Raw genomic sequence first — 27,141 nt, 5'->3', positions numbered from 1 at the left:
TTGATTAGGCGTTGCATTATAAAAATGACAGTCTAACTTCATGAACGCATCTAAATATCTCTAAAAGGTGATCGGTAACATGAAAGCATCTAAATGTCTCCAAAGATGATCGGTAACATCCTGCCTCAGAACATTCCATGTTTTGCTATAAAGGTTCTAGTCAAGGAAGGAACTGATACACACGTAATTTATAACTTTAAACCTCTCCAGATATAGTAATGAAGCAGATACCTCTCGTAGATTGTCCATCACCAAAAAAAGGGGTCGTATTCAGCAAAGAACTTAACAGCTTCTCAAAACACAAATTTTCAAGGAGGTACCGATCTCACGTTCATTGAGTTAACAAACTAGGTGGGAGCAACAACACCATCACATTGATCTCTTCCAAAACTTTGCCAGATTGCGAAACTGTGTTGGAAATATGCCCATCTGTGTTAATCAATTCAAAAGTAGGACTAGCCAGTGCTGTTAGTCATATGAATATCGTCACACTGAATTAAAATGCCATAGCGAACAGAAATGCTTAGTTCATTAAAGAAAATGATATTTTGGTTTCATGACCTGCTGATAAGTTTTGTTTTGTACTGTAAAGGCAGCCATTCCTCAAACTTATATACTTTATATAATTTTGAACATGATGCCCTTTAAGTGGCTGTCATAGAGTATATACGCAGTGCTGAAAAATCTAATGCCAGCTAATAGAAGCCCTGAATCAACAAGTGTGTGTGTATTATGATAAATTAGAAACTCCTTTTGTTGCTCTGAATTGCTTCCACAGAATGTCTAGCTTGTAACTGAGGAGGATCTCTTATCTCGACATTTTACTCTGTGTAGGCCTGTCAAACATATTCTTTTGCATTTAAAACTAGATTAAATTAATCTGATCTTGTACATAATATGGGCCTCAGAATATACTGCCATGTATTTAGAACTCTTGTTTGATAGTATGTGTGAATAAAGTAATTGCTGCTTTATTTGTGAAGTGGTGAGTTAGGTCTGTGGTATGTATGTATAACTAAATCTGCCCCAGTAACCCCTCCTTAGATGACTCTCAGAGGTTTTGGGAGCCAAGATTATCTAGATTAAATTAGGATCATTGCTCACCTTGGCTCAGACCTGAAATTTTCCTGTGATTAAAACTTTCTCCTGTGATTAAAATCTTTTTCAAAGATGAATATTATCACAAAAGACGCGAAATCCAAATTCCTTGGTTATGGTGTTGTTCACAAAGATTCTATGAAGGAATCTATTGATGGCTGAAAGTCAGAAAATGGGAATTGGATGCACTGCAATTGTTTTTAGAAAAATTACCTAACTATGCCTGTATTTGCTACCTTAGTTAGTGCTGTGGAACTCATTTTAAACGATAAAGGCAAATGTCACATATTTAACCGTAAGGTTGCATTAGATTGCTATGCTTTTAATAGTTCCTTCCCTTTAATCCAGAAATCTCGAGTTTTTCTTTCACAGTTCTTTTTTGACACAAAACTGTTCATTTTTGCTGGGATCTCTCTCATATGGGAATTATTGGAAATGAGGTAGTGGACAGGGAAGTGAAAGAAGCAACATTGAATAATGAGTGTGTATGAAAGTGTCCCCCACTCTAATATGAAAAGACCAGTTAGGCTGGATATTTCAAGGAAGTTGTGAGAAAGATGGCTTCCCTCCACCAGGTTCTTGTTAAAATTTGTGAGCCTCAACACTTTTATTTTTTTTTTATTATTGGCAAGGTTGGGTAAAGCCATCTTTCTCACAACTTCCTTAAAATTTGCAGCCTAGCTGGGTCTTGTTATATTAGAGTAGGGGACACTCTTTCATACGCACTCATTATTTAATGTTGCTTCTTTCACTTTCCTGTCCACTACCCCATTTCCAGTAATTCCGATATGAGAGGGAACCCAGCAAAAATAAACAATTTTGTGTCTAAAAGAACTGTGAAAGAAAAACCTCGAGATTTCTGGATTAAAGGGAAGCAACCATTAAAAACATAGCAACCCAATGCAACCTTATGGTCAAATATGTGACAAGGCATTTACCTTTGTTGTTTAAAATGAGTTCCACGTTCCTAACTAATGCACCTACTGTTAAAGATAGCTTATATCGCCATGCGGATAGGCAAGAAGTCATAAAGCTGTCTTTAACAATACTATACAAATAATAAATTTTATTATGAAAATTTATGTTAGACCAGGAATATCATTCTCTAGTATTGCTGCTAATCGAAGAAGTATTCTGAGTGCTACCAGAAATGCTCCCTTCCCTAAAGTAAAGGGAACATAAGTTGTAAACTCCTGCAGGAAACTGCCAGTAATTTCTGGTGCTCCTGCCTCTTTGGAAGCTGTGCCAGATATGCGTGGCACTCATGCCTCTCTGGAGGCTGCACCAGTTGTACCTGGCGTTTGTGCCTCTCTGGAGCCAGCACCAATTCTGACTGGCACTCCTGACGCGTCAGAGGATGCACAAATTGTGTCTGACACTTCCACCTCTTCTCAGGCAGAGCCAGTTGTGTCTGGTGCTACTGAGCTTGACATTTCCTCTACAAAGGACCATCAAGGTGCCCAACACTCATGATACTAGGGAGGCTGTGCCATCTGCGTGAGGTTCGTTCTCCATGGAAACAGCACCATCATAAACCTTAAAATGGAAGACAACCATAAATAATAATCAGTCTCCTGGAAAAAAGCAGGAGCAAGGCAGTGAAGTTAAAATACTTAAAAGGGGCTGTAATTTACCGACCTCTAAATCTAAGTAAAATTCACTTTTTTCTCCAGTGGAACTGTCAGGGATTAAGAGCTAATTGGAAGAACTAGGATGCTCAGATCACAAGTGTCTCCTGTATATGTAGCTTTGGAGTAAATGATGATTGGTAATAATGCTTGTCCAAGCCCACGAGAGTATACAGACTATCATTCCCCTTATGACATAAGTGTAGGAAGCCACGGAGATGTAGTTTTGTACATTCATAATGACAACCCCACAAATCCTAATAGTATCCAGTGTACACTGCAACTAATGGGTGTGCAGTTCCATCTACAAAGCATATATACAATATGCTCTTTCTATCTACCACTTAGTGAAGTCTTCTCCACTGATAAATTTAAATCCATTATTCAACAGCTACTATGTTCCTTCGTTAATATGGGAGATATGAATAGCAGAAACCCTAGGGGCCGGGGGAGTGATATTGTAGTCAATCAAAGAAGAAAATGCCTTCGTTCCATCATAGAAGGTGAAAATGTTGGAGTCCTAAACATGGGGGAGTCTAAATATTTTCGTGTTCAGATGGGTTCATTGTCAGCAATTGACTCATCTTTATGCATTGATAACTGCCTTATTGACTTATATTGGAGGGTGATCAATGATAGATTTACCAGAGGCCATTTCCCAACAGTAATGAATGTATCTTACCCTCCTCCATCTTCAGGGCTACCTAAATGGAACATTCCTGAAGCTGATTGGGCAGCAGTCCAGGAAGCAGCTGAATTGATGGCGCAGCTGATGACTTTTCCTTTGTAGATGATGCTCTTGACTTTTCTAAAACAATTATATTATTGGCTGGCCTTCAGTCAATCCTAGGACTTCAGGCACATTTATGATTCGACCAGTTCCCCGGTAGACTCGTAAATGCCGGGAAACTCATTGATGTATGAGTTCGGCTTTCACCAGATATTGCAGATGAAAATGTGAATTTCAGAAGGCAAGAGCTCAGTTCTGCTTACAAATCAAAAAGGCACAAGAGGAATCTAGGACAATTTTCATATTATTAAACTCAAAAACACTTGTGACTGTAGTTTGGGAGAGAGTTAGAAAAACAGCAGGCAGATTTACTCCATGTGAACTTCCAGTTATCACGATCAATGCTTGTGAAGTTGCAGGTCGCTGATTAGACGCAAATGCGTTTGCTAATCATTTCACTAATTTTGCAAAGAAAAATGATAACAGACCGTATTCTTCTCAAAAAAGGGCAACGAAACAGGTAGAAGTTGATTTTAATACATCAAGGAATGAACAATACAACATCCCATTTACTATGATGGAATTTAAAACAACCTGAATTAAGTGTAGCGAATCAGCTTCAGGACTGGATGACACATATTCTGTGAGTAAGCATATAGGCTACCATAAATTCAGATTCATATTAAGCCTTATGAACAGAGTTTTTCAAGTACTTATCTTCCCTAAGTTATGGAAGATGTTAAAATTGCTGCCATTCTTGATGGCAGGGAAAGGCCTGTTCAAGACAGAATTATCGTTGCCTTGCACTGACATCATGTTTGTGTAAGATCATGGAAAAATGATTGAATACACACGTGATGTGGTTTTTGGGACGTGGTAAATGTGTGTCCCTTGCTCAGTGTTGTTTTAGGAGTATGCATTCCACAACTGATGTGTTGGTTCGAATGGAATCTTCAGTATATGAAGCTTTTGGTAACAAACAGCATCACGTCACTGTTTTCTTTAATCTTGAGAATTCCTATGACACAACATGGAAATATGGCATTTTGAAGGTTCTTTATGAATGTAACCTGAGAGGCAATTTACCTCTTTTGTCAAGGCTTAAAAAAAAAGAGGCTATTAGAGGTTGAAGTTGGAGCAACAATGTCAGATACATTTAACCAGGAAGGAGTGCCACAAGGTAGCGTTCTAAGCATAACCTCTTCACTTTAGCAATCACTTGGGTATCCAAAATAATTCTGTCAGATGTAACTTATGCTGTATTTGTTGATGACCTTTCAATATCTTTTATTACAGCAAGGATGGCAGTGGGTGAATGCTTTTTTTAGCTCTGCATTGATAATACAGTAATGTGGGCTGACATGAATGATTTTAGGTTTTTAATTAGTAAAACAATAACCATGCACTTTTGCCATATAAGAGGAGTCCATCCTGATCCAGATCTGGGCATACAAGAGCAGAAAATTCTGTGTGTTGGTGAAACAAGGTTTCTTAAGTAAATTTTTGAAAGCAAGCTGGTCTGTATTCCACATCTGAAATGTATTAAGATAAAATGCTTAAAAGCAATGAATACCATGAGAGTTCTGTCACACTTCGTGGGGTGCAGACCGAACTCAGATGTTGAAAGTGTAAAAAGCTTTAGTCTTTTCAAAATTAACTTATGGGTGTGAGTTATAGACTTCAGAAATGCCTCATAGCTTTAAAATGCTGAATTCAATTCATCATGCAGGTGTAAGATTAGCTATAGGAGCATTCAACTCTCCTCCCACTGAGAACACGCTTGTAGATGCTGGTGAGTTGCCTTTGGATCTATATTACCACTATCTGCTGGTCCAGAACTGATGCAGATTTCAGAGGCTCCTTGAATCCTTAACCATCATTTGCACGAGAAATAAAAGGCATGGGCAATTTTATGAAAATCACCCTAACCAAACCCAACCATTATCTTTCAGAGTAAAAGGCCTTATTAGTCAACTAAACATCCCAAGGACAGCTAGGTGTCCGGTTACCCCCCTCCCCCCCTGGAAACTTCCAGAGAGAAAATGATGTAGATATTTTAATTCGACGATTGATTGATTGATTGATTATGCCTACTAAAACTGGCGTTACAACACCTAGGTTATTGACACCATAATAAATTAAAATAGGAAATTGAAAAATAATTATATTTGAAAGTAGTTTCGTATTTTTTATATATATATATATATATATATATATATATATATATATATATACACTGTATATAATCATATCTGTTCACATATACTATCTATACATACATATTGCATATGTATACAATTTAAAATTCACTGAGGAGGGCCACCTCCCTAACAAAGATGCACAACTGCTTTAATAGTCCATGAGCCAGGGGTTTATTTTTTGGAAGTGTCCAGGTGTTTGAGTGGTATCTCTGAAAATTTTATACTTTGGACTGTTAGATAAGCCAACTCTCAAGCAAATCGTGTGGTGGGAAGTTCATGAGGTCAGGTCAAAGGTCAAATACAAGGAAATTTTTTTTATCAATGATTGTATTTAAATCAAGATTACTTGATTAGTTGTAAAGATATCGAAATGGGGTTTGTTGCATTTTAAAACTTAATAATAGATCTTTCTTGAACACCCTTAATGGACAGATCCCCTCAATGGAGGATCTAAAACAGGTTTTGGGTGGTGGACGGATCCCCTCTGAGGAGTATTAATACTATGCACCATACGATTTGGCTGTATTGAGCGGGAAAGAGTTTCCAATACTTCAATGGCCCATAAGTGATTTGTGGCAACTAAAGAATTCAGCTCAGCTCAGTTCTGAGCGTCTCATGAAATTTAGTATTGTTCTTGCCTTGAATGGGAAATGTCTTGCTCCTCACTCTCTCTCCCATGACGTCTTTTTATTTATTTGCTCGCAAATATACCCAGGGATTGCTGTTGGTTTTAGTTCTTATCTTTTATGATAAGATGTCAGTTATAATTGTAATTTTGCAAAGAAATATTAGAAAAAACATGTATAAATCCAAAAAAGTTACTGCATTTCCCAATCTCAGTAAATTTATGTAAATATTTTACAACAATTATGCTCAGAATTTGTTACTGATTTTATTTCTTATCTGCTATGATATTATATAAGTTGTAATTATAATTTTGCAAAATAAAATAAAATAAATTATTAGAAAAAACATGTATAACTTGGTAAAATTTATGTGTGTTTTGTAAAAGAGTTGTAAGTAGTCACTTTCAACTTCCCGTGGGAGGTAGGGAAAATTTTTCAGAATTTTTTTTTTTTTACACCGTGTGCATTTGCATATCTTCCGCTTTCCATTGTTGTGTTTTTGTCTTAAACTGGGCAACCTTAAAGTTTTCCCAGTCTGGGGTTATACATGATTATAGACAGGCAGTCCCCAGTTTATGACGGGTCCGGCTTATGACGTTCTGAGGTTACGACGCTTTTCACATATATACATCAGAAATTATTTCCCAGTTTACGGCGCATGTTCCAGGGTTATGACGTGTCGTACGCTGATCCGACGGAAGAAATATGGCTCCAAAACGGCAGAAAAATAAAACTTTGGAAGTGTTTTGATGAAAAATTCAATAAAAATGCAGTTTACATAATTTCCAATATACCCAAAGCATTAAAAGTAAGATTTTCTTAGGATTTTTGACGATTTTCGACGGTTTTTCAGTTTACGACGATTTTCGGCTTACGACGTAAGAATGGAACCCCCCTCGTAAACTGGGGACTGCCTGTAATTAGCCCGTCCCTTAAGGGTTAATATTAAGTAAGTATAATACCTAGGAACGGTATTTCAATAAGAAAAATTTACATGAATGTCAGATATAGCAGATTTTATAGCATTCTTAAAAGTATAACTAACTATGATTTTGTTATTTATCGCTGTATATGAGATTTTTTCTTATAGAGAATTTATTGGGCTGATCACTGAACTTTCAGAAATAGGATTACTTAAGTCGTTTGTGTGTGAGAGCTAAAAGAGTGACCATGGGTGTAGTATGCAGTTGCAGTTGGTGACCCCCAATCGCCCACACATCATAGTGTTATGAGCAGGATTTTTTTCTTCCAATACCTGTGTTTGAATAATATTCATGGAAGGTTATAGATGCAACTATTGCAGCAAATCAATACTTATTTTATTGGTAATTGAAAACCATATATCTTTATTTCCACAAGAAAATTTAAAATTATCTTAAGCCCTAGCCTATATGCAGTTTAAAATGACATGTTGATTTTTAGCACCACTTAGGTACTAAGTAAACCAATACTTCTAATTTCAAGTTTGTTTCTTTTTTATTTTTTCTCTTCGTTCAGGTAGAAGCTATCATAAAAATCAATAGGTCAGCTCTTTAGAATGTTGTTGCATCCCCTGTATGATATTGTAAGGACCTTAAACACTGCAAGATTTCTTTTTCTAACACACTGTTGCATGAAGTCCCTTAGCCAGATGAGTCATCGTATGATATTGGTGTAATGGTGTATTGGTATAGTGAATGAAAAATTAAACAAAACTTGAAATGAACTCAGAAAATAACAGCCTATCTAAATGTTTTTTCTTCTGATCACAACTGCGATATTGATAGATAAAGCAAATTGATTACTTTTTCATACATATTAATCAAGTAGAGTATATACTGTACAGTAATCTGAAAAGACTAATGTCAAAGGATATTGAACAAGTTTTCCTAATCTTGTTCCTCTTTGCATTTATGCTTCCGTTCTTTTAGGGAGTAACTGCTCAAGCCTCTACAAATTTACAATGGATTCCTCCCTATTGTTTTAGGAAAGGCTTCTCTAAGATGTCAGGTTCACAGCCAATCTGCATACTTCATATAGATCCTCCAAGTGACGTGTGTAATGAGCCCCTCAAAGTCTTTGGTAGCGATAAATGGAGTAAAGTGAAGGATACTGCTTAAAAAACTGTCACGTCCACAGGTATCTTCATCAAAGTACTGGGCAGTATCGACCAACCTGCCATAGAATTTGTCTGATACGTGTGGCTATCATAGTTCCTGCTACAGTAGGTGTACTGCAATATCAGGAGAAATATCAATAGAGGAGAGTACTCTGGATATCAACAAACATGTACTCCTCAGAAGTCAGAATCCAGTTTGATCTGCCACAACTTGTGGTGTCCTTCCAAAGGTGTGCATATTTTGCAACATGACTCGAAAGCAGAAAAAACGAAAGGAACTACCTCTTATCAGCTGTGAGTATGAGTTCAGAGTTTAGGGTTAAAGAAGCTGCTGAAGTTCTAGATGACCGAATAATGTTGGTAAAAATTGGAAGTACTGTATTGGCTTTCATTCCAAAGAGGTTAAATACCACAATGAATGTAAAAGAGACTACTTGAACAAAGCTGTATGGGCTCAAAACCTGATATGGTAATATCTGTGAACAGTGCTCATGAGAAAGCATTTCAGTACTTGATTGTTTACGTTCAGTCATCAGTTATTGACAATAATCGTCCAGAATGCTTAACTTCGTTACCGGCATTATTGTCAATACCTTGATAAATTATCTGTAGAAATAGAAGTAGCTGTAACTCATTCAACTGCTAAAACTTTAGGGGACAAAATTGTAAAACATTTTGATAACAAAATTAGCCTAGAAATGATGTGTAAGAAACAAGGGTTAGTTTTGTACAGTAAATCAGTGTGCAAGGAGGAGGCATTTCGAAGGACGGTAAACTGTAATTCGTCTGACAAGTTTAAAATTGTAGAGGCATCTTATACTCTGAGACCAGCTATCTTTAATGTTGTAAAATCAAAACCTTCTTTACCAGTATCTTTATCAGTGAATGACTTCAAAGAAGGTCAGTCCAAACCAACAGACATAAAGTTTATTGAGATTATATATTGTGGTTCTGAAGATCATTCTTCTGAAAGGGTTAAAAGACAGGCTAGTTCCACTGCCCAAGACATGTTGTTCTGCACATCTTTGCATGGGTGTAGGCATCAAAGAGTGCCAGGAAGATCCCACACGTTTTGAGAGACCAATAAAGAAAATGAAGATAAAAAAACTTTGCCAGTGATGCTGCAAAGTCCAATATAAGCACAAAGGATAAGACAATCAAGGAGGTTTGCTGCACTCTTGATCTTTTTGGAAGATTACTCTATCTCGGTGTTACCCAAAATCTAGACCTCAAGACAATCCTCTCATATCCTTTCACTCCTGTCCCTTTTTCTCTTTTCCATATAGGCTAACTGGTGCTATGAGCAAAACAGAGAAGTCGTCATTGATGAGAATACTAGAAGAAAGTACACCAGTTAATAAAGAACCACTAGATAAATACACTTACATCATAGATACAATGTTTTTCTAGCGAACTTTACCAGAACTTCCTCCAACATTTGGTGGGAAAGCTAAAGTAGTCTTACAACATGCTTGCTCCTTTTCACAAGAAAAGGACCCTCAATCAAGAGCTATGAAAGAGATGACCGTGGGAACTACAACATGTTATACATAATAACTGGACCATCCCAAAGAAGGCCAACTTCAGTGCAGCACTGTTATCTGCCTCATTCAAGAAAGCTTTTTGGTGTTTTTGAAGAATGAATGGACATCCGACAATTATGCATCAACATTAGAAGGTCATAAAGTATACTTTGCTCTGGAGGACGGCTGCTACCTCTATGCAGCAAAAGATGGACACGCTGAACAAATTTAAATGTACTGAAGGGACATGTCAAGTCCTCAGCAATTACTACATAAGTCACACCACTACCACTCTATGCAGGTGATTGCAAGCTCACTGCAACCAATGGGCAATATTTCAAATAAGGTAGACGACCACGACCTTAAGCCAACGCCAGAACAATTATTGGAAAGCACAGGGATCGTGCATAGAGAAGCCCAGTTCCACAGATTGCAAATAGTAGAAGGTAAGTATAAATCAACAATGGCCTGCATTAAACATACAGAGCAACATGGGCTTCATCCTCCCTTCAAGGGAGACACAAGTGACAGAACACCCCTGGACACAACTACTGAAAATGAAGCAAATCAAGACTATTGGCCAGAGACAGGAATCATGCCCTTGCCCACGCCCTTTGCTGCAGACCACAGCAAAGGGCGCCTCCTACTGAGCACCGGGGACACCCATGCTGCCTCCCAGAACACCAGCGAGAGAATGAGACCTGTCGACCATTGGGAATTCAGTACGCCAATGTTTGAAATTCAAATGTCAACATGCAGTAATAAAAACTTCATGTGTCAATTTGTAATCCAGTCCCAAAGATGCCGCTGAGAGGTGGGGAAATGGTATGCCGACTAGACAAAGAATTACATGGAAAGAATCTTGAATAATTTTTCCTTACTCCTGAGAAGCTTTCTTGAAGAGAAAAAAAGTATAGACTGATTCAAACTCTTGATAAAAATATAGTATCAGCGAACAATGCCATTAACAATAGAAATATATTCAATAGAAATATATATATATATATATATATATATATATATATATATATATATATATATATATATATATCACTAGAAAACACAAATAAACTAAATGAACAAATCAAATTCACAATAGATGAGAAGGAGGGAGAAATTCCTTTCTTGGATGTACATGTAAAGAGAGGTAAGGGAAAATGTAAAATTTAAGGTAGACAGCAAGAAGACACACACTATTTCATACATACATATGTTCTCCCGTCATAGGAAAGAAATTAAAATGGGAGTAATTACAAGGTTGGGCATCAGGGCTTATAGGATTTGCAGTCCCGAATTCTTAGATGAAGAGATGGTATACCTGCAGGAGAGTTTTAGGAGATTAGGATACCCAAGTACTGGTGGGAACGGGCACATATTAAGGCAAGAAAGAACTATTTTGGGGAGGGGGACGGGATAGAAAAGGAACATTTGAAAGGGAACAAAATAATTACAGTCCTGAACAACACTTTTACACCCATCAACATGAAGGTAGATAATTTCAAATTGATAGGCAGTTACTAAAACACCATTAGGAATAAAATAATTAGAAACAAAAAGTCGGTAGAGGGGGAACAGGTAAGAGTGTGCCTAAACTGTGAAGAGCGTTACTTTGGCAAAAGTGGCAAATCCTGCAAAGAACAAGGAAAACAACATAAACAAAACATAAGGCACTGCAATCAGACGTTGGCATTTGCCAAGCACTGTTGGGAAAAAGACCACAAAGTAGACTGGGAGAATATGAATTTTTTGTACAGGAACACTAACAAAATGGCCAGACTTATTGTAGAGAATGCCTTCATAACATGCGCAAACAATGGCAGGGAATACTGGAAATGGATTTGAAGACAGCCTATCAAGAAAAATCATATACTCTATAATAGGAAAGAAACAAAAAACGCAAGAGACCATATGGGCAATGCACACCTGGAAGAACTCGCAGGTAGAGAAAGGCCAAGGTCACGAGGGCGGGGCCACACAGGAGAAGGAGGGTAATCAAAAGACTAAAGAAGCCAGCAAACAGAATTGGGAAAACAAGGTCTTTAATCCACTCCCCCACACCTATAAATACAGCTGGACTGCATGTCCGGTCATTCCGTGGATACTTGACAATGAGCGCTGTTAGTTTAGAAAGCTTGTAACTTTTCCTGAATAAATATCTCTGCTGGATACCATCCAGTTCTAATGAGGTCCTGTTAGTAATTGTATTAATGTATAGAAGAATTTGTAAGTGATGAAGCTTATATATATATATATATATATATATATATATATATATATATATATATATATATATATATATATATATATATATATATATATATATATATATATATACTATATACACATATACTTGTCACTACAAAGTCTAAGATCCAAATTTAGAATCAAATGCTGAATGAGATTAAGAAGCTGGATGCCTATAGTAGTAATTGAACCTGCATCCTGTATATCAGGAAGAACCCCGAACCTTGTGCAGATGGTGTAACAGAAATAGGTGGCATTATCCACTTGACCATGAAGAATGGTCAAGTGATTAACACTACCTTTTTTGATATACCGTTTGCTGGTTCGATCTTGCTGTTATTTAACTAGAAGATGTAACAGGGGAAATGCTCACTGAAGTGAATGCAACCCTTGTTTGATGGAGTTAATAGAGTAAATATTTTGAATATGTGAGAAAAGATAAAAGACAGGTAGAGCTAAATAATGCAAGAACAGTAATAATTAATTAATTAATTAATATTGAGGGAGCCTTTGGAAGTGACTATTTAGGATGCAGGCTGAACAATTACGTTGAGGTATGGAAAGATACCATGCATTGATTGGGCTACATATGAAATGTAGTGGTTAGTTGGGATAAGTTAATTGAGGTGCTGACCATGTTGTGTAAGGAATGTGTGGATGAGGGAAAAGTTCCAAAGGAGTGAATGCAAGGTATAATAGTTTCATTATTTAAAGTCCAGGGTGATAGGTATGACTGGAAACATTAGATGATAGAATTTAATTCAAGAAAGTAAAACAGGTGGCAGAATGTCTGAGTCGGAATAGAATGCGGGTTTAGATAAGAAAGTTGGCATGTGGATCGAGTGCTTGTCATGTAACAGCCTTGTGGAAAGTCTGATGTATAAGGCAAAAGCTGAATTTGGTGCACAAGTTTGTATAAATGATAATTCTATAAAAAGTTGTGACAAGAAACAGTCGCAAATGGATTGTGAAAAGATTGATGTTTGCAGGTGATGCAGCGCTGATAGGGGATAGTGAAGAGAAACTGAGAAACAAAAATGAGTTAAAAGATTTATAAAAGTATTTGCAAGTGGAGAGCATATGGGAGCAGTAGGTAGGTTTTGAGGGTAAATGGAAACCATTCGCATAGGTATTTGAAAATGAATTTAATGGATGATAGGCAAAACAAAAATTATCGGCAGGGTGTGTGGAAGAGATTGAGAAGGCATCTCCATTGCTTACAGAACTCAAGATGGAAGAAATTGCTGAGCCAGCTCCAATTTACAGAGGTGAAGTGTGGACGTACAATACACGTAAATGAGGAAAATAAGGTTGAAGGTATTGGGAAGAAATGTATCCATAGCGTATGTGGCACAAGAGGAAAAGAAATGGTGAGAAATGAAGAGATATGTAGAAAAAGCAAAAAGGCAAGGGAAAGTGACACGATCGATCAGAGTGATTTTAAATGTTTAGTTCACGTGGAAGAAACTGAGGACGATAAGTTGGTAAAAGGGACTATGCATAAGTGTTGGGAAGGAGGAGGAGAAACAGAACTAGAAATAATTACGTATATGTTATGGCACAGATATTGAAAAGGGAGCCTGAATATCCAAGGAAACGATAATTTGTCCTTGTGCTGTGAATGGCGCAGTGTGTGTGCAAGGGGGTTCATTGTGCATACGATGAGCCTTCTCTGTCTACTCTAGAGGGATTTTCTGCCCAGTGGGTTCATCTCCATTTCAACAAAGTATGAGGCCTGTATGGTTAGCCCCTGTTAATAACATCTTTACGTTGAAAATTATATATAATATATATATATATATATATATATATATATATATATAATATACAATATATATTAATTTATATATATATATACATATATATATATATATATATATATATATATATATATATATATATATATATATATATATATATATACATATATATACATATACATATATATATATACATACACACACATATATATACATGTGCATTAACGAGAGAGAGAGAGAGAGAGAGAGAGAGAGAGAGAGAGAGAGAGAGCGAGCGCATTGGTAAGGAGAGGGCTTGAGTTGTGATACATACTGTAGGTTTGCGTCCCATGGCGGCGTTGACAAAAGAGGAGGAGAGATAAAGAAGAGGAACGAAGTAACCGATGAAGTGGATCGAATAAGAAATCTTGAGGAACAATGTATACTTTCTTTTATGCATCCTTGCTATTTATTCCTGCAGCATTATGCCATTTCCTCCGGGACGGTTCTATTTACAAGAGCAATATATCCCGAAGACCTTCGATGGTGTACGTTGTATATGCAGGTAACATTGCAAGACCAGAAACATAAATCTCTGAGCCTCATGGGACAAAGTGAGCTTAGGTCTTTCATGGAAATACCTTGCGCCTTTTTTGTCTAGATGTTATTTGCATATTTATTTGTTGCTTTATTTTCCCCAATATATTTATATATATATATATATATATATATATATATATATATATATATATATATATATATATATATATATATATATTATATAATAACCACACTGCCCCCATAACTTCTAAAAGAAGCCGAGGAGATAAGATAGCATTGTGATTATTGTAATGACAAACGTTTCTGGTAAAAAAGTGATCAGAAGATTGTTTAACATACATACATTCATACACACGCATATATATGTATCGTATATGTATGTATATGTGTATATATATATGTATATATATATATATATATATATATATATATATATATATATATATATTTATATATATATTCCTAATTTGCTTGAATTCGTTAACTTTTAAGTCTTTCAGAATTAGAATTGGAAAATTACATCCCTTATTTTATATATTTTTGCAAAGAGAACGTTTTCCTAACTCATTAAACGTACTAATTTCTAAAGGCAAAACCATTTCTGTCTTCAGAGTACACCATGTACTAAAGTATTCAATCTCAATAACATGGTTGATTTAATCCTTGCCACCTGGACGCTTTCCAGTTACAGCGTTACAGGTTTCAGCTCTTGTCCCTGGACTTGCGGTCCCATGTTTGGAATTTTGTTAAAAGAAATCACTTCTTAATTGGTTGGGTTCATAACTGATTCAATAGAGAGAAGTAAACTTTCTTTGAGTATCTGAAGTAAATGACCAAGGGCGATTATTTTTGTCACTTTTTATGTTTGACTATTCAGTAATTTTATACACACACACACACACACACACATATATATATATACACACACACACACACACATATATATATATATATATATATATATATATATATATATATATATATATATATATATACAGGTGTTTCTGAAATTAGAGCCCCCATCCTCCACAGAACAAATGGAAAGTTATGAAGTTTTCTGCTATAGCGTGTCTCTAAGTACAGTATTTAAAGTTTCTATTAAGCTATTTTTCATTTTACATTTCTTGTATTTTCAGACTGATTGACGGAGTTAGATACAGCCATGGCTAACGACTAGGAGGAAATCAGATGGATTGACCGAATCCGGGCTGTAACCTTCAGAGAGGCCAGGGATGCTGGCGCATCCTTCATTCCACATTACTGGATAGCTAAATACATTAAAAGAGATGAATCCTTTGTTAAAAGAAACTGGAACAAAAATCCATGTGACTGTCATCGCGAAAAGAGTGAGAATCTTGTAAGGCCTGAAGTCCTTTCTCAGGAGTCAAAAGACATCATAGCTGAGGCAGTGGGTAGACCAAGAAAGTCATTATGTGTATATATATAAAAGTGAATGTTTGTATATTTGTTTGGCTTCATTAGAAATCCGAACCACTCGACAGACCCAGACGAAATTTTGCACATGACCTCTATGTCACCCCAAAAGGTTATTAACTCAAACACAGATAGAACAAAGGAAATTTTCGTTTTTACGTCACCATTTCCTTCAGTTTTCTGGGTTTATTCTCATTTTTCAACTGACGCTTCACATTTTCTTCTGGTGCTGCCATAAGTATGATTAACATACAACAATGAATCCCCTATAACATCAATTTTTTATCAGAATTTACATGAATTTTGATCATAATTTATGATACTTATTAATATAAATGTTAAACATACACCTCACTGCTTGGTTGTATTGCTAAATTAAATATTTTTGGCTTCATTACAAAACATATTTCATAGCTGTAAAGCAATGAACCCAAACCAGCGGGTCCAAAGTTTTTTTTTAGTTGTCTTCCTCATTCGCACATGCATAGTAGTTGCTAGCCCAACATAAAGTGCAAGATGTATGATGATAGTATATCTTTTTCTCTATTAGTTCAAATGTGAACTTTCTTGATAATTTGATCATCTCTTCTTCATTTTTACCTTCGGAATTTGTTTTAGCGACTACTTCGTAGCATCATGATGGCATATATCGTTATAAATTCGGTTTAAATGAGGTTTATGGGGTGTTTTGGCAACAGCACTTCACTGCATACCTAATGCTGGTAGGTACGGTCTGCCACCCCAAGTGTGGAAAAAATTTCCACATTCTTTTTAGGGGGTTTATTGTGGTCAGATATATTATTCTCTTATATGATTCACTGACCTATATTCTCAGTCATTTGCATATTTATATATATGTTTATATAATAATGACTGAATAAAGTGCCATCAAAGAATGGTTGTTTATGCCGAATCATGAAGCATCAGAAGTCGATCGAATGATGTCTCGATTGACACGTCGAATGCAGACGACAACAGAGTAACCGATTTAGATTTCCATATAATTAAGGTAACCTAAATCTATTTAAAATTGTTTTAATAAATGTAAAAAGTGATTGTGATTAACTTGATAAGGATGTTTATGGGAAATGACCTTTAGACTGTGAAGGAAAGCATGTATTGTATATATGTTAGATTTTACTGATGGTTGAATGAATTTAAAATTTAGGCGAGCGTGGAAGTCAGTGATGTGTTCTGTAAATGTGGCAACACTGGGTCCACCTGTTGTTGCACGAGAGATAGACCTTCTCCCTTCCCACACACACACAAACACACCTAAGTGCGAATTGTAGAAATACAATATTTGTTATTTATTGTCTTTGTTCAGTGGAGATGCTTTTTATTGTCTTCTGATAGAGGAACATAACTTTCCCTCCCCCTCTGTCTTTCCCTCACCCTCCCCTCCCCTTCCCGTTACCTCTTTCCTCCTTTTTCCCTCCCCCTCCCTTCCCCCCCTCCCATTTTCCCTTCCTCCTCCCCTCCCTTTCCCCTTCCCCTCCCTTTCCCTTTCTCCTCCTCTTCACCCTTCCCCCTCTCCCTCCTCCCTCCCCTCCCCTTCCCCTTCCTTCTTCCTTCCCCCTACCCATAGACTGTCATTCAGAGTTTTCTCAGGCAGCGATGGGTTGGTCAGCTAAGTAATTATATATATATATATATATATATATATATATATATATATATATATATATATATGTGTGTGTGTGTGTGTGTGTATGTGTGTGTGCATGCATGTGTATATATATGTATATATAATTAGTGTTAACCCTGATAGCAGGGGAGAAGCTCCTAATGGTTTCTTCCCTTTGTTTTTTATAAACCTTGCTTTAAAAAATAGGTTTAAAGATCCAAAGAAAAGTTAAATGAAATGCTGATGGGTGTTTTAGATATGTCTCAAGAAAGGTCGTCAGGATTAGGACAAATGACCATCCATGGTCTGATGATACATCTAGATCAACTTACCTTAACAAACAGACCAAATTCTACACATGGAGACGAAGTCGTTTACAAGAAAATTACACCATTTTTTGTTGAGTCTAGCAGTAATACGCACAGAATTATCATATAGCTGAGAGAAATTACAATAATTCCTTTAAGAGGAAACTTGGAGGAATTGCTCAGCCTCATATGCAGTGGCCCAAATTGACATCTATCTTTGGGTCAGGCTTGCCTTCCATTCCACTGCTACTAACAGACAATGGAAGATGGTTACTGGTCCTGTCCTAAGGAAAAGGCTGAACTACTTCATGGATCTAAGCAATCAGCTGAGGATGCCCCTTTCCCTTATACTTGTCATCCTGAACTTGTTCTTATAAAATTTGCATTTTGCTCTAGGGATGTTATGGAAATTTTTTATAATTTTGATAGCTAGGGTGGAGAAGATCCTGATAGCTTCTTCCCTTTGTTTTTTAAGGTTTGTAGTGTGTTGTCTCCCAAGATTAGTAGGTTCTGTAGCTGTTTATATCAATGTAGCATCATTGCAGATGAGCTCAAGCTTAGTAATGCAGTGCCTGTTCCAAAGAGTGGCATATCTGCAGACTGCAGTAACTGCAGGCCACTTTGTATTCTCCCTTTGCTCTCCAAAGTTGCATAAAAACTTATTTTTAAGCCACTATGCAAGTATGTAGAATCTAAGGATTGTTAACTTATTGCCAGTATGTATGTAGAAAACACTTAGGTACCTTTTAGATTTGACATGCCATTTGATAAGGGTTTTGAGTGTAGAGTAATTCAAATAGATTTTAGTGCTGCTTTCGATTTAGTAAATCACGAGGCATTTATTTGTAAACTACAGAATCTTGGAGTGAGTAGATGTTTTGTAGGATTACTTCGAGATTTCCTAACAGGTAGGCAGCAGCGAGTTGCTGTTGATGGGATCCCCAGTGAACCAAGACCTATTGTGTCTGGAGTTCCACAGGGTACTTGTCTTGGTCCACTGTTATTGTAAGTGTTATACAAGTGTCATGGTTGTTGGCCTGGAAAACAAGACTGTTCGGTATCCTAGTGAAACGACACTTGTGGGTTTAGTCAAGTCTCCTCTTATGAGAAATGAAGCTACCCTTAATTTCAGTTGTGACGTAGAGCAGATTAGCGAATGGTGTCGTCAGTGGGGTATGAGGCTGAACTCCAGTAAAATGAAAAAACTGTTGATTAGTAGATCTTGTGGTGATTTTCCACCCCATTCTCCCCTTAAAAGGGGTGGGACTGCCGAAGGAGTGTGAAGCTTTGACTATACTATACTCTATTTTTTTTTATTCTGGCAAAAATGTGCTTGAAAGTGGGTGGTACCTTGACGATGATTGGATGAATGTAACATGTCTGAATAGCATTGTTATATTTCATATAAGTACTTGATTATCTGGGTGAAAGCTTATTGAATAATCCACATTTATGTCTCAAAAATATATTTGTCCGTGCTTCTATGTAGTTAAGAGACTATGAAAATATGTTCATAAGACCAATATTAAATACCACATTGCCAAAGTCAACATCTTGAAATGTAATACATTATATATATATATATATATATATATATATATATATATATATATATATATATATATATATATATATATAATCAGTATATATATAATATATATATATATAATTTATAACTGTCAGCTCTCAGCCCCCTGTAGTGTGGTTATGTTGTTAGGGGTAGTTGCTTGCCAGTTGGTCATATATTCTTCAAATGGTCATTATAGTATAGGCAGATCATTACAAATTTTCAAAAGATGCCAGGAACTTTTGATTAGCTGAAGGTTTAAGTATAGTTAAGAGGCTGGTGAGGTAATGAGAGATTTACAGGAAAGCCAAGTTTTGATGTAATAGGAGGTTTACCAAGAGATCAGTACCTTATAGGGTCGTAGGCTTGCAGATATCAGTCTTGATGTAAGTCATAGTTCGTTGTTGGCTTTACTGAAAATTGCTTGATAATCAGTGATTGAAACTTTAGGGAGGTTGGTGTTTAATTTCTGAAAAAGCCAAATGTACAGCAGATATATTTTAGTTTTCAATCTTGGATATATGATATCAGTACACTCTCTCCATTAAAGACATATGTCTGATATTTTCAATTATTAAATCTTGTCACATATTGTTTGAAGCCTGTTTCTCCCCTATAAAGTTATGACAACTTAAATAGGCCATTACAGTTCTTATGAAACTGTAGAGAATTAATGAACTGTGTCTTTTGGACATTCTTTAAAGTCACATCCTTTTAAAAGACTCATATATATGTTATTAACACCACACCCACTTCTATAAAGAACTGTTTCCTTCAAAGAGCCACGTCCTATTTCATGAAGCTATCCCATTTTCTTAAAGCTGTGTCCTCTTTATATATCTGTGAAACTGCATTGCCTTCTACATAGACGCATCTAGCTTTTTAGAAGGTATAATATTTCTGTAAACTGCACTTATTTTGTAAAGTTCCGCCGATTCCTATAAAGCTATGTTCTCTTCTGCAAAGCCACATCGCCTTTTATTATGCCATACCTCCTTTTAGAAAGCCATATCCCCTTTTGTGAACTCCCATTCCAATGATTATGGTAACATCCCTCTCCTTGAAACTTTACACCATTTCCAAAAACCCTGATTTCTTTCTGAAGATCAGAATCCCCATTCTCGAAAGGTACAGCCCTATTTTTGGAACTACAACTTGTATGTAAATCCACTCCCTAGAATATAAAGATGCACCTCACCATTTGTAAGCCACTCCCTTCTATATAAATCATGTGTCCTGTTGAGCCTTCTGATAGCCACTTTGCTTTATGCGGAATCTCATCCCTTCTAGGAAGAGACACTCCCTTTTATTAAGCTCCCATTAAGAATGATAGCCATGTCTCACTTTTTGAAACATGGCACTCTCCACAGGACCTTGTTCACGTCCATGAAACCACATATGCAACTGTAGATTCACACCTATTTCAACGTGACCACTCGTGCTTAAAAGTGTGTCTCCGTCAGTAGATTAGTCTCCTGTGTGCTACTCCCAGTCCTTAAGCCACACCCTCTTTTATTTTATTTGATAAAGGTTTCCCGGATAGCTATTCACATCCTCTTGTATTTTATTTGTGTCCGTTTTTACATCTGTAACGTAGCGGAGAAAGAAATAAAATTCATTTCCATTGTTTTAATTACTAGAACTGTGGGTTTCCACTCGCCCCTTCATAAACTCTCTCCTTCATTCCCCAAAATGGTTAAGCCTAACCGTTCTCTCAGTCCAAATGACTGCGTAAGGCCTTGTTCCAGATGACCTTTGAAGATGCCTTCCTTGGCGGTGCCAGACAATGGGCAAGGGAGGGGCCAAAAAGAGAAAGTTGGCGTCCCGCCCTATCCTGAAGCCTCCACGAGGGTTAACTGATGCCATGCTGCCTATATAGAAAATGTGGCAAAGATTGACCTTTGTGCCACCTATGTTGGACGCAGTGCATAATCCCTGAAGGTTATTTATAGACGACGCAACGAAAATCGAGAGAAAGACGCGCTCAAAACACCACCCAGGGCAGATGTCCTTAACCTTGCCTGACCTTCGAATTTTCCACGTGTTCAACCCCGAGGTTCGAACCAGTGTACCTTTGCAGTGGCATTTTAATTCCCTCCTCCATCGCCAGCGCCCTATCGAACGAGGACACCGTCAACTTAGCGAAGGTAATGTACCAGAATTAGGTTTCTTAGTCAGCCACGATTCCTGTTATTTCCCTGTGTTAGGAACAATCGTTTGCTGATTGTTCCCTTGGTGGATTGTTGCCTCCTTTGTTTTCTTTGTTTTTCTTGCTGGCGAGTTGACGTCTGTTGGATGGCGTCAGACTTCGTCAGTCAGGTTCGTAACAGCGACCAGTCAGGTTCGTAACAGCAACAAGTCAAGTTTGTAGCAGCAACGAGTCAGGTTGAGGGTAGCAGCAAGCCAGCTGGAGTAGCAGCAGCAGGTATCCGTACCTGCGAGTCAGGTCCTGGCAGCAGAGCAGCGGAGAGTTTCTTGAGGACGAGATGGTTGCCGTGTCGGCTCTGTCGTGGTCGTCAGTACTGGAGGAGGACGTCAGCACTGTGCTTGAGGACGAGATGGTTGTTGTTTCGACTCTGTCGGAGTTGTCCTGCAGTGTTCCTGTCAAGCAGCTTAGGGCTGTTTCGACGGCTCTATTAAGTTCGTCTAAGTATGTTTATGTAACTCTGGCTGCTTACGTATTTATTATACTGCTTATACAGTTCATATTATGCTGCTTGCGTATTTGTTTTTTATGTATTATGCTGCCTGTATTAATTAATTTTGCTGCTCTCGTATTTATTGTTTGTTTTTATTTATTACGCTGCCTGTATTAATTAATTTTGCTGCTCAAGTGTTTATTAATTTGTAGTTTAAATTACTTGTATTTTGCTGCTGTTAAGTAATTAATTCATTAGTAGTAATGTTCATTTTATTGTTTTTAAATTGAACCTGACTCGACTGTATATTGTGTATATACTTTATTGTAAATAAATTAATTTTAAGGTAACCTTTTTTGTATTTGTTCTGCTCCTCTCTCCTTTGTTTGTCACCTCTCGTCAGTCATTTCAGCCCAATTGCTTGTTTTCTGTAAAGAACCTGTCGATCTCGAGAGGCGAGATCGTAATATTGGCGACCTTAGGCCAGGGTTGGTTCTGTTTTGGCTGGCGGGGGTGTGGCAGCATTGGGGAGAGTATTTTGTTTGTAAAAAAAAAAATTTTTATTGTAAATTTTTTTTTTCTGTTAGGTGGGGAGGTGTTAGGAACAATCGTTTGCCGATTGTTCCCTAGGTGGATTGTTGCCTCCTTTGTTTTCTTTGTTTTTCTTGCTGGCGAGTTGACGTCTGTTGGATGGCGTCAGACTTCGTCAGTCAGGTTCGTAACAGCGACCAGTCAGGTTCGTAACAGCAACAAGTCAAGTTCGCAGCAGCAACAAGTCAGATTGAGGGCAGCAGTAAGCCAGCTGGAGTAGCAGCAGCAGGTATCCGTACCTGCGAGTCAGGTCCTGGCAGCAGAGCAGCGGAGAGTTTCTTGAGGACGAGATGGTTGCCGTGTCGGCTCTGTCATGGTCGTCGTGATTAGAGGAGGACGTCAGTACGTTTCTTGGAGGACGAGATGGTTGCCGTGTCGGCTCTGTCGTGGTCGTCAGTACTGGAGGAGGACGTCAGCGCTGTGCTTGAGGACGAGATGGTTGTCGTTTCGACTCTGTCGGGGTTGTCCTGCAGTGTTCCTGTCAAACAGCTTGGGGCTGTTTCGACGGCTCTATTGAGTTCGTCGGTGGATATTGTGTAACTTTGGCTGTAATGTAACTAGTAGCATGCTGCTTACGTATTTATTAAACTGTTTATGTAGTTCATATTATGCTGCTTGTGTATTTATTGTTTTTGATTTATTATGCTGCCTGTGTATTAATTAATTTTGCTGCTCAAGTGTTTATTGATTTGATGTTTAATTACTTGGATTGTATTTTGCTGCAGCCTTTTTCTTTTAAATGTAATGATTCAATTTTGATAGTGATGCATTTTGGATGTAAAATTTTCTTTCAGAGCCAATTTTAGTTATGGAATTTTTGGTAACTGACTCATTTTGTATATATTAAAATTGAACCTGAATCACTGTATATTGTGCATATACTTTATTGTAAATAAATTAATTTTAAGGTAACCTTTTTTGTATTTGTTCTGCTCCTCTCTCCTTTGTTTGTCACCTCTCGTCAGTCATTTCAGCCCAATTGCTTGTTTTCTGTAAAGAACCTGTCGATCTCGAGAGGCGAGATCGTAATACCCTGCCTATTTTTCATTTATTTTCCTTTGTGCAATCACCTTCAGTAATGTGTTGGAGCATTCAGTGTTAAACGTAATTATGCATTTAGTGTTGAACTGAGTTATTTGGCACCATCTGTGCAATTCCCTCAGTATCCTTTGAGCGTCTTATTATTATTGCAGGTAACTGTCGTTCATATATTGCAGATAGGCCTTGACTGTAGAATTGCTCGGCTCTATCCATGTGCAGTTCCCCTTCTATCCCCACTGCGATGTTTCCGGTTATGAAGACATCATCGGCGTAGAATATTTATTTTGTGTTGAATTCATTCATGTAGCACGCCCTTATTATTACCTGCCCAGTAATTCGTCATTCTTCTGATCTGTAAGTATAATTAGTTAAGAGAACCCTTGAGTTTACGTAATTTTCCCTCATATGAAGAAGGCCCTAAGCCACAGATTTTCCCTTGTTTGTCTACGAATTGTCCTAATATTGAGTCAGATGTGTAATAAATATAAGGAACTCTCTGCGTTCATCCGCTGCCTCCCAGAATCAAGTGAGTAATCCCGTGATATTCGTAGCAATAGTTATTCAAGTCCACAACGAAAAATCTCCTCTGAATGACATATGATGACATTTTTCTCGCTGTTCACAACCTAGAAAATTTTTGAACTATAAATGTATCACATTGCCGTTTCTCTACACATGAAAAGTCGAAAGAGGAGAAAAAATGTTTTGAGTAATGACTATTCCTGTACACTGTATACCAGCCTTTTTAACAGTTTTCATAAGCTGCATTTTTCATTGGATTGAGTTGTATTTTATATTTAACGATTCTTATTCGAGCATCAAATCCAGTTAATGGTTCAAATTGTGCACTGGTTTGGGTTGGAATTTTTTTTGATACAGCATGCACTGGTTATATTCATTAGTCAGATTGTCTAAATGTAAAGAAAATCTTAGGATAAGCCAACTTGTAAAAGTGAGAACAATGTGCCGAAAAAGAGGAAAAATTTAAATTATAATCTTGTTATATTATGATTTATTTGGTACCCCACGCTTTTTGCATAGATGAAACATTATAAAACAAAACCCTTGAGAGGAAGGTAGAATCTGTTCTTTGTCTTGATATTACAGAAACGAGAACATTACTTGGAATTCCTATTGCCTACAATAGCAAGGAGGCTGTTGTTGTGGTGGCTATTTATAATGCGTCAAGTTATCTATTAATTGCAGAGCTATTCTTATATGTTCTACTATGGATAAACTGTTAAAACACATCATGAAATCTCAAAGATATATGAATTGAGGGAAATGCACATCCATGGTTTAGGTATTAGTAAATTCAAAATGGGAGTAAAATGATCGGCTTGTGGATCTGCAGAATACTAGCGTCTACATTGCATTGCTGGAAGTGACATATTTTTTGAGAGGATGTACCGAACTCTCTTTCATGGTTCTGTCAGGGTGGGATGTTGATGTGTAAGGCAAATAGGTCTTTGTTTTAGATACTGGCGTTTGTACAAACAGCTTAATCATCATTCTAGTTTTTATTTTCCTTTCATTTACAATGACTGCTGCATTTCAAAAGCCTTTAAGCTAATCGGCTTAACTGTATAATGACTGCTTTTTGAACCATATCGGAATAATACGAGTATGGCATTTGTTACAGTAAGCCTAGAATTAATTTTTTCACTTTGAAAGAAAAAGAGCCCATGTAATGTATTGTATTCCCAGAAGCTCTTGGTGACACGTTTATTTTTACAGCTTTGAAGCGGGTTGACTTAATGAAAGACTGGCTATTTGTTGTCGAATTTGTTTATAAAACCTATGAGAGCTGTGAGTATATAGTGTTTTTCTTCGTTTATTATCTCCGCTCTTGCTTTGACTGAGTTCGTTGTTAATGTTGTTAACAGCATTCTGTTCCACACTTGTATGTTTCTGTTAATAACAGAATATAGAAGATAACTGAATGAAGATTGCTAATGTAGAACAAAGCAGTAAGAAGTTTTTTTAGAATTAGCGTTTTTTGTATCTTTCAAATATCTTTACTTGACTAGTTAATATTTACTGTGGCACTTGTTGATTCTGGCGAGATCTAAGTAGTGTCACCCACATAGGGATTAACGTGGACTGTGAAATGCTCATTGAAAATACTCGTCAGAGTTAGGTAGAACTACGGATTAACACGGGATTCTTACTAAACAGCGGATACTGAAGTCTTTACGAGAATTGAACCTCAGGTTGGATTAAACTCGGTAAGCCTTGTTTTTGTTTCATTAGTATTATACCCCCCATTCTTACAAGTTAGGTTCTATCCCTCCCTTTTCATCTCTCCAATTTTTTTAAATTTCTGGTATTTTTTCAGCTCAAAACGGGATAAGGGAATTAGGTAGGTGTAACCGTACGCCTTGTTGTAAAAGTAAAGTTAAATAAGTATACCTTAGTTGTACCAGACCACTGAGCTGATTAACAGCTCTCCTAGGGCTGGCCCGAAGGATTAGAATTATTTTAGTGGCTAAGAACCAATTGGTTACTTAGCAACGAGACCTACAGCTTATTGTGGAATCCGAACCACATTATACCGAGAAATGAATTTCTATCACCAGAAATAAATTCCTCTAACTCTTCATCAGCCGGCCGGGGGAATTGAACTCCGGCCCATCGAGTGACAGTCCGAAGCTCTACCGACTTACCCAACGAAGGGCCTATGTGAAAGTAAAGAGATTACCTTTACCTCAGAACGGATAGTTAAGAGATTACCTTTACCTCAGAACGGATAGTTAAGAAAATGTACCGTTAATAATTAAAAATTCAAATTGCATGTTTATTGCTCATAAGAATCATGATACATGAAACCCGTAAGAAAATGTTTAAAGTAATTATTAATGCTACTTAAGGGTTAGCATGTCCATTTATTGCTGTTTAGTGCTCAGAATAGTCATGAAGCTTGACATCTTTATTGCATTTTAATACCCTGAGTCCCCTTGATCCCAAGCCCTTGGCGAGGTGGGGGTCTTAGGGATCCACTGCAGGGAGTGTGTGCTCCTTTACCCCTACCCTCTCTGCTGTGGATTCAACCGAACATTGGGACCTATAATTCTTTTACTCTTCCTCCTATAAATTTTCCCCTTCCTTTCTTCCTCTTTCGTTGACGGCCTTTGCATGTTATTGAATTACGAAAGTCACCTCTTTTGTAACTTTGAAAGAGGATGGAGTTGGACGGCATGCCGTTCCAACCGTAGAACTAGAATACCCGACATGGTCGAGCGAGAGGAAATTTTTATGTTAAACCATGCCCTCAATGCTGCGTCCGATCTCGACGGACTGACGACCCCTAAGGCACTGAGGGTATGGTGTACATCAAGGTGAGGATCCCAGGCCCAGTTACCACTGTGGGTAACAGTATTGCTCCTCCCCCTGTTGGGTCTCCCTGGTGAGAGGGACCTCATCCAGGATGAAACTGATATTATTCGTCTTATGAATATGAATCCTAACTACCTATGACTTCTGGCA

Source organism: Macrobrachium rosenbergii, chromosome 3, assembly GCF_040412425.1.
Source record: "Macrobrachium rosenbergii isolate ZJJX-2024 chromosome 3, ASM4041242v1, whole genome shotgun sequence".
NCBI classification, from domain to species: Eukaryota; Metazoa; Arthropoda; class Malacostraca; order Decapoda; family Palaemonidae; genus Macrobrachium; species Macrobrachium rosenbergii.
The sequence above is the reverse complement of the archived record's forward strand: the minus strand, read 5'-3'. Positions refer to the sequence as shown.